The following is a 17,491-nucleotide window of genomic DNA, read 5'->3' on the forward strand; positions in this document are numbered from 1 at the left end:
AAGATTTTAATATTACACACACACGTTATCGTCTACCTGCTGCAGTGCTGAAATGGTCGGTAGATAAATGAGAAAATTAATCAAGGATTTCAATTATCCAAAAGAATTTCCCATGTTCCTGGGGTTTAGCGTGACTATTTGATGCGACAATTTGCAGTTTTTCTCACATCAGTTTTAAACTAAATCCCTCCGGCCTTCTGTCTACATGAAATAAGCATCTCAAATATGACACTTTGACCTTTGGGATCTCGCAGTGGACTTCTTCATTTGTCTGAAATCGAATCGAATTGTTTGATCCTTCTGCAAAAATAATCAATAGATTGAATCAATAAAGAATAGATGAAGCCATAATCTACTGGAGTTCTCTACTACGCAGTGCCCACTCTTCTAATTTCATCTCAATGAAATTTTGTTTAAAGCTTACAACCACAGTGTTTCTTTTTGTTTTCTAATTTCTAATGAACCGCTGATTCATTTTCACAACCATCCTCACACTTGTCTTCATACTCTAAGTATTGCACCAAATATTATGCTAGGTATGATGTTAATTTGTTTAACCTCAAGTTGAGATCGTCGCAGTGTGACACTCATTTGCAGTGACACTGGGTCTGTTTTGTAATTACCAAACAGAGAAAAGGAAAAACAACATCAGCAAAACGACACACTGACAAAGAAAGGAAGTCCCACAGTCGGCTAATAAAAAGCAATTAAAAACCTTTGGAATTATGTAATATTATTTACTAGATGAAAATAGAGGTGAAACATTGAGGTTTCAGTCTCTTCCTGGTATGTCGCAGCAACAAGGCACTAGAGAGTGAACACTTGGAACAGGTGAATGCATTTCATACTTGTAATGTTTTTCCAACACTTCTGCATGTCCTTGAGGGCTTAATAACAATATTATCCCACTGTTCTCATTTTGATGGATAAATAGAATTGTAACATGGGCACCTTCAACATTAATTCTCCTTGTTGTGAAAGGTTATGGAAATGTCACCCAGTTAGGTCCCTCACGTATTTTATTTATATCTATACAGATGACTTGATGCGTGCAGAAAAGGCTGCTGCAGATTATTTCCCAGTCCTATTACGAGTTGAATCAGTAACTTGTCTTTAGTGCATCCTAACTGACTTGCAAATGAGGTTTAAATTCTAACGCCGTCTCGTCTTGAAAGGGGACTCCGTTTGGTCTTTGGTCTTGACATATTTCAACGGCCTGTAGAAACCATCAGACATTCAACTCCGTACGCGGACTTGACGTTAACTTGACAAAAGTGATCTTGACGACAGCTTTGTCAGAGCCTGCGCCGTTCCTCGGGGGACTGGAGGTGGATTTCATCATGCTGCAGAGGCTGTGTTTTGTTGATGTCACTGGCAAAGCATATAATTGGGTTCTTGGAACAATCCGTGTCACTTAATGCTACACATGCATGCACACACTTTGACGGCTGCAGTGTTTCGAGGTTTAAGTCTCCGCTTCTGTAAAAGTAGTAATCAGGGGGGCATTTTCACATTAATTCATGCTTTGCTACATTCTATCACCTACAGGAAGTGGCTCATTTAAGTTTGTGGAAGCAGCATAATCACACTCTTCTTTCAGCGTCCAATTTTTCTCTGATTACTCAAGATGCGTGTGATGAAGTGTGCTACACACTTTATTCATAGATCAGATATGAATTAATCCTTGCAGTCACCAAAACTTTTAATTCACCGAGAGCGATGTGTGGCCTGTGACCGCTGAGGTTTTAATCTCAACATTTGTGTTGGAAGCAGAGCAGTCAAAGGGCTGATGTGGCCTGATGGAGGATAATCTCCTCTTACTCCTCCATCATGTGCACTGGAGGGGAGAAAAACCTTCGACTTCTCTTCTGTGCATCATTTTCCCTTTTCCTTTCATGTCTTCATCACAGCCCATCTTCCGTCCACATATGTCTCACCTCTTGTCTCTTTTCTTCTACATCTCTCTCTTTTGCCTCCAGAGTTGCCGCCGCTGGCCTTCTGTTTTTTCTGCCTGCTCCTCCTCCTCGTCGTCCTCGTCCTCGTCCTCCTCTCCATCCCAAAGCTTCATTTGAATTTTGTTGAGAGCGCTCAGGACAAAGATAAGCAATGATAATAGTCCTCGATAGTGAGCGAATTTTGCTGAGCAACACCAAGGTGACACTCAGTCTCTACAGTAGAAATAGTGAGACAAAAATTAAATTATGCATTCTTTTGTTTTTATGACTGTCTTATGCTATGTAGCAATCTCACTTTGGGATGGAAACAATCGATTAAGATTTTTGGCACACACAACAATTTGGAGACTTCCAGTGAGTGTAACTGTGAGTGACTCAAGAATGAAATGCAATGAAAATGGGAATATGTTGCACATAAGTTAATGATACACATAACTTATATTTAGAGAGGGTTAGGCTATAATCATAAAAAGTAAATTTTATATATAATCAAGATTTTCATTAAGTAAAACCCTGTTCTTGATTTTATTTGTGTTTACATTTTTTCAGCATAGCTATTAACTGCATATTGTAACAGAAGTTACCTCTGTACATTCAGTCAGTCGATCGATCAACACAATGTTGTCTAGCGTAGTTTTATTTTCTTTACATGAGATCTCAATAAATCACTGTTGGGTAAACCCAACTTTTCCGACTGGTGCTTTTATTGTTTCCCCACTGAGGTTAGAGCGAAATTGAACGCTTAACAAAAATCTGTCTACAAAACAAAGACAGTAGTTAGTTTGGCATGTTTTGACAGAGGACAAGTTTTACAAATAGCGAAGGGAATGGAGGTAGCAGAAGCAGCTACAATGAGCTGGTAAAGATATAAAATGCAGGATTTCGTCCAGAATGTTTCGAACAATTTTCAAACCATGAGAAATTTACTAGGTAACTTTAGGTAACGGTGCGTTTCATTTGGTCGCCTGCCTTATTTCAGGGTATGGAAGTCAACTGAACTTAATAAAAGTTACCTCTTTTATAACCATTGGTGACACATGTCCAATAGAGAAACCGGTTCTCTTTCTTCTTTTCCCCTCTCCACGTGAAGAACATTTCCTCTTCACCTTTGTTGGCGTCACAGTTAGTGTTACAGAACATAAACACTTGGTGTGGAGGTCGCTGCTGCAGTCAGGCTGATTAACAGGAGTGAGTTTCTGATCTCAAAAGTTGAAAAGTAATCGTTGAGCTTCCCTCCCAGCGGTCGATGGCTCTGGATCAGAGCAGAATCTGCTGTGGTGCCAGAGGTTTATTTCTCCAGAGGGTCTGGCTCTGCACTCAACTCTTCAGCCGGCCCTGCTGCAGCAGCTATGACCCAGCCTCACTATGCTCAACCAAACATCTCCAAACAACTCTTGGTAAATGTCTTTTACTTTGATAGAGAGCCCGCTAATGGCAGCAAATGATATTGTGTGTTTAAATTAAACACATTAACAGTGACAGGCTGCACACCTCCCACTCTTTATCAAGGTAAAAATAAGTCTGTTACCATGCTGTGACCTGTGTGGAAAACTAATTGCATTGTGTGCAGCATTAAATCAGATTGCGGATGACAAGATAAAAAGGGCCAACCACTGACTGACTTCTTTATCCTTACAAGTCTGTTTGGCTGATTTACAGATACACCAGTTGCTTTTCTGTTGTTTCGCTGACAAATTACTGCTTAAGGAGTGTTTGAGGCACCCTGAATTCTGGGTAGTGTTAAACTTCATGTGTCTAGAACGGCAACAAGCAACCGTGATGGTCTCCGTAGCAAACAGGACAGAAATCTGAAGAATAGTGACTTTAATAATACTAATATAACACCAACCTGTTTTATGCTTACTAGCCTTTCCCTCCTCATCCTCTTGTCCTCGACCAAGAATGACAATGAGATGAGAACTGGTTGTCTTGGGACCGCACTTCTTGTTATATTTTGAGAAATATATGGGAAAATAAAAGTTAAGGCATCTGTAACACAACTTCGGCAGAAAGTAAACTCGAAATTGAATTGTGTCCCCCTCATATTTTGTCTCTATACTGCAACTTATTTATGCTCCTACGGACTGTCTCTCTCTATAATTTTTAATCCTCTTCTTTTTCTCCCTCCTCTCAACCTCCCACTCTTCACTGTGCCACTGTCAACACATACAAATACAGCCAGAAGAGGTGCTACTCGATAATGAGCCTGGGCTCCCCCTTCGTGTCATCCTTGCTCCACATCACCCAGTGTTATTTTCACCTTTGCTCATGCCTGCTATTATCTCGTGGCCCTCCAACACCGATTTCTCCTCTATGTTTAAATTAGGTGATTAACATGATGATGATGGTGCCAATGATTAATAATATCCACAGGATGCAGTCGGCTGCCTGTTGGAGCTTTAAAAGATTAGGTAGATGAGAGACAAAAGCAGAAACAACAAATCGCAGACCGTAAAACAATTTGCTTGAAGACTTATCAACTTACTTACTACTTCTCAAGTAACACCAAAGACTTAAGTCCACTGCCATTTTTCATCTTTATTTAAGGGGATCCTATGATGGGCGTTCTTCAGGGTTTTCCTTTCGTTTTACTTTTTTGCACATGGAAAGGATGTGCCTAGCTGCAAACCCAAAGTAATTCTAATGAAAACCCTAATGAAATTCCTTGTCTCAGTAGTCCAGCCTGTACCGCTGTAACTTATCTTATCTATCATTACGTAACACAGCACCACATCCAGCTGGGACTATACCCAGGTGAAATTCAAACCCACCTTGCAAATAAGAAAACCTTTGCTTATATATTTTGATGCAACGAAGCATGAGACCACTGGACATTTTCAACCAGAGGATGGTCAGTACAAAGCTAAGCTGCAAGAATCAACACAAAAACAACTTCTTCTAGATGTCTACTAAAACAGCAACAACAACAAAAAAAAACAGTTTTTGTCGCAGGAATTGATTTTCTCTCCCACAGTGTATGCATAATATTTGCATTTTGAGACTGCACTCTCCGTTTCATCAAATACCTTGAGACAGACCGGTCTACCTAATCACAGTGAAGCCACATGGGAGTAATTGCTCACACAGCCATAGACTCCACAGAAGTGTGCCACAAAAAGATAAAATCATCACAATTTCTCTCATGTAAATGACATCTCAAAGACAATAAATAGCAACTTCAGTGGGAGGGCAGAGAGATATTCTGCTGCAAAGCAAACAGACATATAAAAGGGCACTGCTAACAGGCGGAACAAAGTTGTGGAGTACATCGCCCACGTGTTCCTGTTGCAGTTATATCATTTTTAAACCGTATGTGATCTTTAATTCATTTTGTTTATTGGCATTTGACAGTGACAGCCACGCAGACCTTTACATCTTTGTGTCTCCACTGTTACGAAATCAATGTGATGAGCCTTTCTCTAGCAGAGTAAGACTGACAGGGAGGCGAGCTCTCATATTCTCCACAGTCCTCTTATGGAATACAATCACTGTATCATTTCTCTGTCTACAAAGCCGAAGAAAATACCAAAACCAACCATGAATTGATCTTAATAGTAAGCATTATCAGTGTATCCAAAGCCTTATAGCAGCCTGTTGTCTTTGTATAGTCCTTCGTTTACTCAAAAAAACAGTGGTCTAGACTAATTAGTGAGCCACGCTGTTGCACCGAGACATGTGACATGTTCCTCCATTACCATGAATCTGCTCATTGTATTATATTTAGATTCAGTCTCACTTTAACTGTCCTGCTGCTGTAAATAATCACTAGAGGACCAAGTTTGTACTGATGTGACCAGGAATTGCATTTCTTACTCCTTACGTTTACCAAAAGTCACACATAGGTCATATATTTACGATAGATAAATAAAGTTTTTAATTTTACACTGTTATTAAACGATATGTTATGTCAAGTCTGTTTCCCACTGATACGTGTGCGGTCGACCTTTAATCTGCACCGCTGGGTTGCATTGGGTAAATACAATTCCAACAGGAGGGCGACATTATTTGACTTTGACACGACATTAGACCATATCTCATGTTGCATCAATGATGGGGAACTGTTCCTGCATGTGTTTACATGTATGGAAAAGCATGCAAGTTATGCCAGTTTTGTGCTCTTAAAGCATATTCATTGTATTACATTCTTCTTTATAGACAAATATACATTAGAAAACTACAGTTGACCAAAATACTCCAACAGGTGAATAGAAAATAAGATATGAAGAAATAAAAGAATCTTTGTTCAATCTCCCAAAGGGGGAATTCAGGGTTTACAGCAGCATTAGGGCAGAAATGAGTACACATAGAGCTTGAAAATAAATAACTAAAAATCACATTAAATAAAAATAAAGACCCCAAATAAGATTTTAAAAATGATCTAAAAACAGGATTTAATCATTTCAGTGGACACATTAGACCTGTTAAATGGAAAATGATTAGAATTTTGACAGGGAATGTGAAATTTAGCAAAGTCATTTTTAGAAGATCTTAGAACCATGGGGTTTAAGCAGGTCCTGCGAAATTACCTTTCATAGAAGACGGATGAAGAGTGGAGCTTCCTCTTATTACAGCCGGGCTTGAATGAGGCTTATAACGAGGACCGACTTTTAATGACACCCTGTTTTTAGCTCAAATGTGCTGTGTGTGTATTAATGTTGCTGAGCAGAAATGAGAATAATTGGCAATTATCCAGTTGTTACATCATCTTCAATTTACTTTACTGTACTCTACTTTACTTTGAGCATATTTGTCCTCAGCATGTAACTTGAAAATGATGAGCATGTCCACATCCTTATTAATACAATGCATATCATTCTTATCTTAGTTTTCAAAGGGGCTTTACTGTTGATCCAGATGGAATCTGATCTGGATGCACTCGAGCTGGAGTTGTTATGTGATATATCGCCTTGACTACAACATCAGAAAAGTGTCAAAATGTACCTTAATTTTTTGTATTTCCTCTTGAAACTGCACATTATATTCTGTTATGGGATTTTTTTTGTCATGTAACAAAACAAGCTGGAGACCCGCAGGGAAAATTCTTTCACTGTAATCCTCTGTAACACACCAGCCCACACGCACACCAGCCTCCACACACACGCAGGAATATGCACACACTCATCTCGACTTTCTAGCTGAGGCAGTCCTGCAGGTATTCCCTATCTGTTGATAAGGGTGAGCAGTTGTGCGCTGACCGAGCAGACCCCTGCAGCACACAGCGAGAAAATCTTTAGTCCACTGACCTGCCATACATCACTGAGAGGCCGGTATCTGAGTTAGCACAGACAGGAAGGTCTGTTTGTGTGTTTGAGTGTGAGTGAGTGGGCGAAGATATCTGTGTGGTCACTGTAAAGGGAATGCTGAGAGCGGAAACTGAGATTCTACTTGTGTGAGCATGAAAGTGTGTATTTGCTTTTAATATTGTGTGTTTACAGTCTGTGTGCTATAGGTTCTATATGCAACGTGTGTGCACTCTTATGTTCGCATGCAGAATTGAGGTTACATTCAGGCACAAACTTTTACTAAGCCAGTTTATTTTGGTAGTAGTAGTAGTGGTACTGGTAGTGATATGTTGTAATTGTTGTCATTTCTGCTGTCATGTTCTTCCTCTATGAATACATGGCTGATAGTAGCAACACGTACGTGTGGTCAAGACAAGTAGTTTTGTTTCTTCTTCAGACTGCTATTGACTTTTCAAATGTTTTTTTTCTTATTTGCTCACCAATTGGATGGAAACACAGCAGCTACTGTAAGAGTATCTCACCTACGTGTACGTGACTTGCATGTTTTGTTTGTTGACCCTTTTCAAATATGTCAAATATATTCATGTGAAAGTGCGATAGAAATATGTGCTCTCTGTGGAACTAGTATCCAGGAGGCCAAAGAAGGAAAAAGTGAAAGAGGATCTCAACTTTTCTGTCCTTGCAACACCAAAGCAAAAGTCTAAACAGACAGGACAACAACCTACTTGCTGGAGAGGATGTGGACACAGTATGGCAGATCATACACATATATTCTGGAGTTGCACCATGCTTAGATCCTTCTGGCAAGGAGTTCAAAGTACTATCAGTGAGGTCTTGCAGTATAATTTTAATTTCACTTTTTTATCATTCTACCTGGGTAATATGGACACAGAATTACCAAAAAAAGACAGATACCTCCTAAAAATCTTCATGGCTGCCAGCAAAAAAGCCATAACAAGAAGATGGCTCAATACAGAACCTCCCACAGTTAATCAGTGGGAAGCCATAATTAAAGACATCCAAATAATGGAACTACTGACGTTTAGTCTCAGATTACAAAGGGACAAAGGTGATGCCCTCTGGGAAAAATGGAGCACTTATATTACAAGAAGAGGTGATAATCAACCTTAATACTACGTATATCCTGGTTTTAAGAACGACTATGACCATACTGCTGTAATGTTTGTGACATATGACCTACTCGCAACCCATGGTTCCCCCATGTTATGTTCACGAGTGTTCATATGTAGGTGTGCATTGGTATATGAATATGTAGTTGTTTACTTAGTCATATGGTTGTAAGTGAACGGGTGCACTCGAGATAACACGTGTTTAGACGTACAGTATATGTGCATATGCTTTGCTTTTTCTTTCTCTTTCTGATGTCTCTTCTGTGTTTATAGGGGCACAACTTGGCAAGCATTTGTACTACTTAGCCACATCTTGTTGTAGCCATACCTAATTTCTGTCCATTATACGGATGCTACCTATGTTTTGTGTAAAAAAACGTGAAAAAATAAAGTTTATAACTTTTCTGTCCTTGCGTCATTTTCACACAGACTGTCTGAAATGTTTCTCAGAGTTTGGGAGAAAGAGAGAAAGTGTGATGCAGGGAAAAAGTTGAACTGGACGAGATAGAAATGTTGAAAATCCAGTGTTCAAAATGTCTTCTCGGGGTTTTAAATTAATGATCAATAACTGATTTGCTTTAGGATGGAGATTATGTGTTTTAAACATGAGAAACTCCAAAGGGACCATGAGGCAATATGCTGAAACAGCCTGTGGGTGCATGTGTGACTTCTTTGTGTGTCTGTTGAGTGCAGAAACTACCACTCACCACTCCCCACTGAACTGACCTCACACACCAACTACACACATTTCATTTGACTAATGTGGTCAGTGTGATAGTCGTGAATTAGGACATGCCTTTACATATATTTTATATCTTTGATTATGCACATACTCATACAGAACAGAAGCTAAAGTTGCATCCAGGCAGTATCGTATCACTTATGCTAGATTTTTACTAAAAGAACTTGGAAGCACCATGTCAATTGATGAGACCAAACCCGACCTAAACCGGACATCATTTTAACATTTTTGCCTGAACCTGGCTGTCCCGTAATATCCTGATTGGACCCAGCAGACTTGGGTCGGGTATCCGGGCGGTGCTCTGTGTGCATCGGTACATTTATGACCCTTTGTTTTATCTCTCTTCTGCTGTGGGTGACGCAGAAGACAGTGTTCATTGAGTATGCTCACTGGAGCCAGCGCGTTTGTGCCATCTGGGCCAGGAGTTGTGATTTGTGTTCGGATTTGTACATACCATAATTCATATCACAGCAAGATCTGTGTGTGTTACATGTATTAGACAACTTGAGCATGGTGTCTCTGCCTGTAAGGCCAGGATTAAAGAATTGACTGAAACAAAAATGGTTAAAAAAAACAAGAAATAGTTGAAAATAATGATGACACGGGAGAGACATGAATCATCCCAATTAGTTCAGTGTAGCAATGAAGCGTTATAAACATTTAATATATCATTAAAAACAGAGCACTGGTTTCGGATCAGTGTTCTGTATCCTGAGATACCCTGAGTTTGGGTATTAAAGGGTGCATCTGGGGAGAAAAAGTGAGATCGGTCTTTGTTTGTCTTGTTTTTAGTGGACTTTGTAAGGGTTTTCAGATTCACTTAAACGAAAATGGGTAAAGATTTTTTTCTTTCTCGACGCACACACCTTCCTCTGCAGGGGTTGATGGCGTTTTTGATCGATGCCCATCACAGAACCAATACTTTGCCGGAGAATGAAACGGGGTGGGGGGGGTCTCTACCAGACGCTGACAATGCTTTTCTATTTCCAGCCACTTTTCAGAGGCCAATTGGGGTTACATATTACATAATGCTCCTTTAATTTGTAATGAAAACAACCGAGGACGGGGTCAAAATTAGCGTCCTCCGAGAATTGATGTTTTTGGTGACACAGAAAGTCATTACTGAGCCTGTGAGTGAGAAGGGACAACACACGCCAGGAGCAGTCTGATATGGATTTTCTTTCACAATAGGTATTGTTTCAGATCTCTCTTCCTCCTTTTTATTCACCATTTCCATCCATCCCTCCCTCCTGTCTCCCTCTCATACCTCCATCTTTGTTTCTGCTCCACTCAGCCTGCTGTATCTCAAGCCGAGTTGGTCCTTATGAATGTTGTGGAGGCAGGAAAAGTGCTGCAGCGCTGCGGGGTGCGAGCAGAAGATTGCCCAATACATCAAAAACCATATCACAGGGTTGACCCATTAAATAGGCTGTTATTAGGTTTTCTAGGTTGTGTGTTTGCAGGGGGCATACCAACGCTTGATCTATCTTTTTTATCGATTGCATCTGCTGACTGGGAGAGCGTTTTCAAAACTAGCTGGGTTAAATCAAACTTGACCCAAAACAGTGGGAGATGCTGCATCAGAACTACTTACATTGTGCTTTTTTTGGGATGTCAAAGAAGAACCTCCTGAATCTGACAAGAGCCGTGGACTTAAAGCAGAGAAGAGATGGAACAACTCTGAGTCAGTCTGCTCTGTAATTACAGTGTGGCAGCACTATAAGCTCCAGCAGCAACGTGCTACAAAGTCCCACGCTGACATCTACGCGCATGTGTGTGTGTGGGTGTGTGTGTCTGATAGACGTCTCAACTCACACCGTATGCTGCCTGTCACCTACAGTAGTAACAGCGAGATGTGTCTTTAATAACCGTGTGAGTGCATGCACTTGCAGGTGTTCATGTGTGATCACTGAATCTGTCCTTACATACGGGCCTCCTCTACATGTTTGTGTGTGCGTGTCAGTATTCGTTCCAGCATGAGCGAGAGCGTCTGTATGGATCTTTTTCAGTTGTGAGACATTACTGTGAGCACCCATATCTTTGTGTCAACTTGTCATTGTAAATTTGATACTTTGCGATCTTCACTGCCGGTCAAACAAAAAGAGCCATTTGAAGATGTAATCTTCGGTTCTGGCAAATGTTGATGATGAGGATTTTGGGATTCGATTTAAACATTTTGTAGTTGCTGCCTTAATCTTTTGCTTTCTCTGTGTTTTTCATTTTTATGGATTTTTACTAACAAATACTTGAAGCAGTAAGTTTAAAACTATTTCCACTGGGATTTTATGTCCTCACGCAATCAAAACTTCTTAGCAGGCTTGCTACTGTTGTGGATGTTTCTGGTGTTACATGACTGACAGGCTTTCAATGATTTTATAACTTGCCTACTGCCCATAATGTCATTTTTTTTAAATTTGAAAATTAAAATTAGTTAGTTGAATGACGGAAGCTATTATTACAAACTGCCGCAGCTCTCTACTCTGCAGCAGGGCCAGCAGTGGAGTGTAGCCAGTGGTGTAGTCTAGTTTATTTTAGTGACTGTACTATGGATGAAAGAATTAAGGCAACTTCATAGACCAGACGATGGTGGAAGATTGAAAATAAAAGGTCCCTTTTTGGCAGTATTTCCAATTCAAGCGCAATTCTAATTGTAAACCTGGCAACGTTAATGGAACAGAAGGAGTTGGTTACCGCGCTGAGAAGTTGAAGGTGTTGATCTGCCGTCAAAAAAAGCTGAAAATCACCATTGTATTGCTCTGTAGACGCATTTCTTGATGAACAATAGCTCCTAAGTGCTGAAACTCACGGATCACATACATCACAAATAAAAGTCAACTCGTGTTTCGCCACGAGCAGTAACTTAACACAGCCCTCCACAGGCAGTAATTTTATTTTCTTGTGAAAAACTGCTTTTCGGGTGTTGCTGGTTGCTGATCTTTAAATGATTCTGTTGCAATACTACTGATTTTATATGTACTGTCAGGGTCATCACAATACTCTTAAATGTCAATATTCCTTTTATTTTGTTTCTCGCAAATATAAACCGTAATAAATTAACTGTATGCATGCACATGCATCCGTGTGTATAATAGTGGAACGTATGTGTTACCACTTCTACAGATCTTACCTCAGGATACAGTTGATGCGGTAGAAACAGTGTAAAGTTTTTCAAATCATAATTTTTCAACCAACTTATTTACATGCTTAACCTTCTAACCTCCACAGCAGAAAAGTAAGCAAATCTATATTTTTCCTTAACAGTTGGGGTTCCAGTACTAGAGGTGTGAGGCATTTTAAGGACACATGATAGTGGCTGCATGTATCACTGCATATCTGAGCCTGAATGTGTGTAACGAAATTATGAAACGGGAGATTGACTTCAATCCCTGAACTGCGGAGCGAAGCATCATGGTAGATTGGCCACGGATCCTTGGTCCCTGGTCTCGGCCTTGGTTTTCTGTCCTCCTCCCCGTTTTCCCATCTCCCTCTGTGCCGCCTGGAGATGCCTGAAGAGCCTTGAGTCGTCCCAAATGGAAAACAATGACCGTCGCCTCAGAGGAGAACGTAGTGCCCACACAAAACGAGGGAAATGGAGCAGCAAGTCAAGAGAGGGGGAACAAATTTTGAGAGATGAATGTGTCATTGCTGGATGGAGGAGAGAGCAGGGAGAGATGTCTTTGAGATGATGCTATGTGAGAAAAGTGAATGATTTTCTCTCGATGTTTCAGTAGTTTGTCTTGTCTGAAGTTGTCAAAGTTACGAGAAGAAAAACTGCCTAACGCTGCAGTCCAAAGTGTAACCATCATCTGTTTTATCATTATCGTCATCTTCAGATAAGATGGTCGCTACACAGTTGGCCAAATGTAAGAGCTGGAATCTCATGGCAGACTGGATCTGGATAATTAAGGTTAGAGCATTTACACACACTACAGTACGTACTGTATATCTTTATCTGCAGACTGTCAATACTGACTAACCCATCCAACTCAGTGTGACCTGTAATCAGGTCTTAATCATATTCATGGGTTGTATTCACACTGGTAGTTCAGTTCAGCTGCTCTGGACTAAGACAAAACAATTGTTAATTGTTGCATTTGAGGTCACGACCGGTTCCCAACCACAGCGACTTCTCACAAACAAACCTAGAGGAGTGAACATGAAGTCATACAGGCTGACTGATAACTCGCTGATGCAGCAGTTCTGCAGTTCATCCTGCATCATTGGTACCCATGTGGCCATGATCAGACTATTTATGCTTTTGATGTGTACGTGTTCTTTGGTGTCACGTAGAGCTCAAAAAGAATTCGCATCATTAGTAATATTAGACTGCAAATGGACTGTATGACAGGTAGAGACGGGGCGAAAAGGAGGCGTCTTGTTGAGTAATGATTCGGGGGCTTATTACTGTGGGATTGCTGTCACACACTTTTTAATGAGCTAATGAACTGACAAAATATACAGTAGGATACAAACTCAGCAGTTTCAACAGCTTTTGACCTATAAAAAAATGGCCCCACTGATGTGCAGAAGAGCTTGCGTGTTCCATAAAATGATGGTTACTTAAATACACAGTTCAGCCCCAGAGTGATTATAAGCTTGCTACCTGAACAGTTCAATATGAGCAAATGGATTAATTAGTAAGTAAGCTTTGGAAATCATGCTAAGATCACCTATCTATTATGATGAGCTTGCGTTCCCCTCGCAAATGAGCAGTACCAGAGCTGGCTTGAAAGTGGACTGAGTGCAGCACCAGGGTTCGACTGACAGATTTCGCACAGCGCAACGAACCACACTAACTGGGAAAATGCATCAGGGCCAGAAAGACTGTCTGGACATCAGGACTCACACACATTTAGCAACACATTATCCACAGACAGCTGGGATAATGGCTAGTTTGAGAAACTTACCAACGTCTGTACAGATTACAAATCAATGCCCAGACAAAAACTATAATAATGAGTAACTGCAGATGATGCTCCATTACGGGCATCTGGGGAGTAGATAATAAAATGCTTATCACAAATTTGTTCGGACACAGATCTGATACAAAGTATTGAGCAGCAGTTGCCAGGGAACTGTCACAGCAGGGGTTGATTCAGCAACAACATGCTCAACTGAAACTAACTGCTGGTGGCAGGATAATCATGACAAGAATTGCATTTTCGAGGCGACAATCTCTGTTTTGCTGGGATTACGTTTTTTTTTTCTGAAAGGATGAGTTTCAAGGCTTTGCCTCGAACATAAAAGCAGTAAGACACAAATTAAGTTTACCACGCTTGACTTGAGCTGCCATTCCTAAGTGCTGGTCCCGGTCCAATAAAGTTTGTCATTCCCTCAAAACTTCACCAGTCCTTCTTCAACCCAAACTAAGTCTCAAGTCTCCCCTCATCTGTCTCTCTCCATCTTTCTCCCAGATCTCTGTCCATCTGTCTCAATTCTCCCTTCATCCTTCGGATCATGGGGTTGTGCAGCCTTATGTACCCTTCAGATAATTGGTGTCAGTGTCCCTTGATGTAATATGAATGGATGGCATTGTGTCTGGGGGATACAAAGCACCCTGAGTGCCTGTGCAACTACACACTGTAATAGAGGGACAGAGGTGGAGCAGAAAGACAAATCAAAGCTGGAGGCAGATAAAGAGAAAGGAAAGAATGGGGGAGAAAGAGAGAAAGAAAGGGACTGCAATAGTGGGGAAGCATCGTCTGAGAGAGATGGGATGGTTCAGCGGGAGAAAATTCGAGGACTGTGTGAGTGAGAGAATGATGAAGGGGATCCATCTGCCAGTCCCGGCTTTAAAGTCGCCTCTTGAGCCACTTGAGAGCTCTGGAGCTCTTCATGTGTGTCTGACTGGCCGTTGTCGTCGTCGTCACTGCAGCAAGTTGGTGACAACTTAAACATACTAGTGACATGTTCACTCAGCGTGGCATGCAGACAGTCAATAACTGAGTTGCAGATGTGGACGTATCGCCATGTATTCCCGAAGACGTAGCACATGTTAAGATATATAGTGTGTGCAGTGTCAACACACACTCGTCATGCTTTTTCTGTCTCTTAGTGTCAACTGAGAGAAATGATAAGTAGTCACTGTTTCCACAGAGCTTTATTGTTTGCAGGGGTAAAGTCATTTAGACCGTATGGACACCAGTTTCTCCACTGGAACAATGTGTTGCAGTGAGGCAAAACTGGGATAGATACACTTTGTCAAATAAAGAAATAAGACAAAAATTATTTAAATAAAATGAAAGTGGTTCTTCAGTAGGCTTTACAGACTATTTTAATGAGGCTGATGATGAAGGACCATAAGGCCACTAATCATTGAGTTAACTTCATTTTTTTTCATTATTATAGGCGTTAAGATTACAGCTGTCTGAACATAATGAGTTAATAAGTTAGTTATGATCATAATCTTTTCAGTTATTGTCTTTCTGTATGTGGTAACTCAGAGAAATACAGTCATAACAGAACATAATTTTTCTTGAACCACATCAGAATAATGCTTCCATAAACACAACCACATTATTTCATCTAATCATTTGAGGCAGGGGTTGCCCAGACTTTTTTCCCTGAAAGTTAATAGTGGGCCGCAGGCCAAGAACAAATGCTTATTATAATGTGTTTTATTTTTATGATTTAAATTTGTACTACAACCCTAATTTTCATAACTGGCTGAATTCCTGAACAAAGAGTAATTTTGCCTGCTGCGCTCAGATTATCACTAATAATTAATTGTGTATTTAAAGAATATATTCATCACACAAACAAATAAACAGCATTAAAAGGGATTTATAGTTTTTTTTTTTTTTTTTTTTTTTTTTCTTTTCACTAACAGCATCTGGCAGGCCAAATCAACCCTCATGGTGCTGCGCTGATCTAAAGGTCTAGTGTGTATGATCGCAGTGAGTTTGCAGATTGCAACCAACTAAATACATCTCGTCTCAGCAATATAGCAGAAACTGCGGCGGATGCTTAAAGCAGGAAAGGCCAGCTTAAGAGCCAGAATTTGGTTTGTCCATTCTAGGCTACTGTAGAAAACATGGCCATGCAACATGGCGGACTCTGTGGGAGGAAACCATTTAGAAATAGAGGGCTCTAAGGTAACGAAAACACCACATTTCTCAATTTTCCGGCTGAAAACAAAATTGAAAAGACATTTTATAATTTTGAATATTATATACAAATTTTTGCCAGTAGGTCCATTTTCATCCTCCACACTGGGCCTTTAAGCGTTAAAAAATGCATTTTGTTCTTTTGTTATGACCATCAGGAGGAACTGTAGCACACTCATCCAAAGCATAATTACTCTTCAAGCTCAAAAGATGACATGCAATCAGTATCAGTATGTTGCAAAAAACACGTACAGATGAAAGCTCTGGATTGAGAGTTGAACCCTCAGCGTGGAGCTTTTGTCTCCCCCTACGGACACTTAGAGTTATTGCCCAGTCACCATTATAAAAGTTAGCGGTTAACGTTAATGCAAACCACAGATTCGTCCATGCATATGTGTCACGTGTTATGTAACATACAGGATTTTTTTTTTTTTTTTTGCAAAATGTGTTCTACCACATTCACATTACATGTTTAAGGTCCTGACTATATATTGGGAGGCAGAGGGCATTTCAACATTTATGACCGTGAAAACCACCAAATATTTCGAACGAGACCTTGGGACAAGTTTCAGCTGTGTTTGTGTCGACCGAAACAGGCATTCTAAGACAAAACCATGATGTTTTCCTAACCAACTGTTTTTTGAGCTTGAACCTAACCGGGGATTAAGCACAGCATTATGATAGGATGAATAAAAATTGCACCTAAAGACACACACAATTTCAATAAAAAAGTGATTTTAACTTATCTGTGGTACAGAAATGCACTTTGCCAACATTTATTCTGGCTATTGGTCTGTGCTTGTGACACCATAAGCTCTGCCATACTCCCTCCCTTCAGCTCTGGCAAACCAGTCTGTGCTGTTTGACGTAAAACAGATTGCTACCAGTGAGCCAGCGTGGGAAAGTTGCCACAGATCTTGAAAACTACCGTCAACCGTGAAATACAGGGAGATTTATGTGGCAGTGATGGGCTTAATCGGCATTAGGTGAACAGTTTTTTTTGCGGGGGCTTGAAAGTCCCACATTGCAGGTTTAATAACCAGCGATCAACAACATGGAGCTGATGCCAAATTAATTTCTCTCTGGTTTGATGCACTTTGTTGTTGCTCTCTAAAATATTCCTTACTTTGCTAAACATTTCTTGTAATGACGCCTTAAATTATGAATATATATAAAATGCACCGCTAACACCGCTGTGTCTATTGTTGGTATTTTTAGTCTTTATTATAAATCTCTGCTGTGCTTTTCTCACCTCTTCCCCAGCTTTCATTGATTGAATAAAATAAATAATCAAATAAATAAAACCCCTTCATCT

General features: G+C 40.3%; 1 long non-coding RNA gene across 2 annotated transcripts in view; it reads left to right on the forward strand.

Annotated features, from left to right (window-relative positions):
- LOC119031458 overlaps positions 1-17,491 on the forward strand; it is a 77,739-nt gene that overhangs the window by 25,724 nt on the left and 34,524 nt on the right. Inside the window, exon 3 of one of the 2 annotated variants that reach the window (XR_005078609.1) lies at positions 12,904-12,977. The exons of the other annotated variant lie outside the window; for it this stretch is intronic. This is a non-coding gene — a long non-coding RNA (uncharacterized LOC119031458). The remainder of the gene's footprint in view (positions 1-12,903; positions 12,978-17,491) is intronic. 2 annotated transcript variants of the gene reach the window in all.

This window comes from Acanthopagrus latus, chromosome 13 (genome assembly GCF_904848185.1).
Source record: "Acanthopagrus latus isolate v.2019 chromosome 13, fAcaLat1.1, whole genome shotgun sequence".
Taxonomy (NCBI): Eukaryota; Metazoa; Chordata; class Actinopteri; order Spariformes; family Sparidae; genus Acanthopagrus; species Acanthopagrus latus.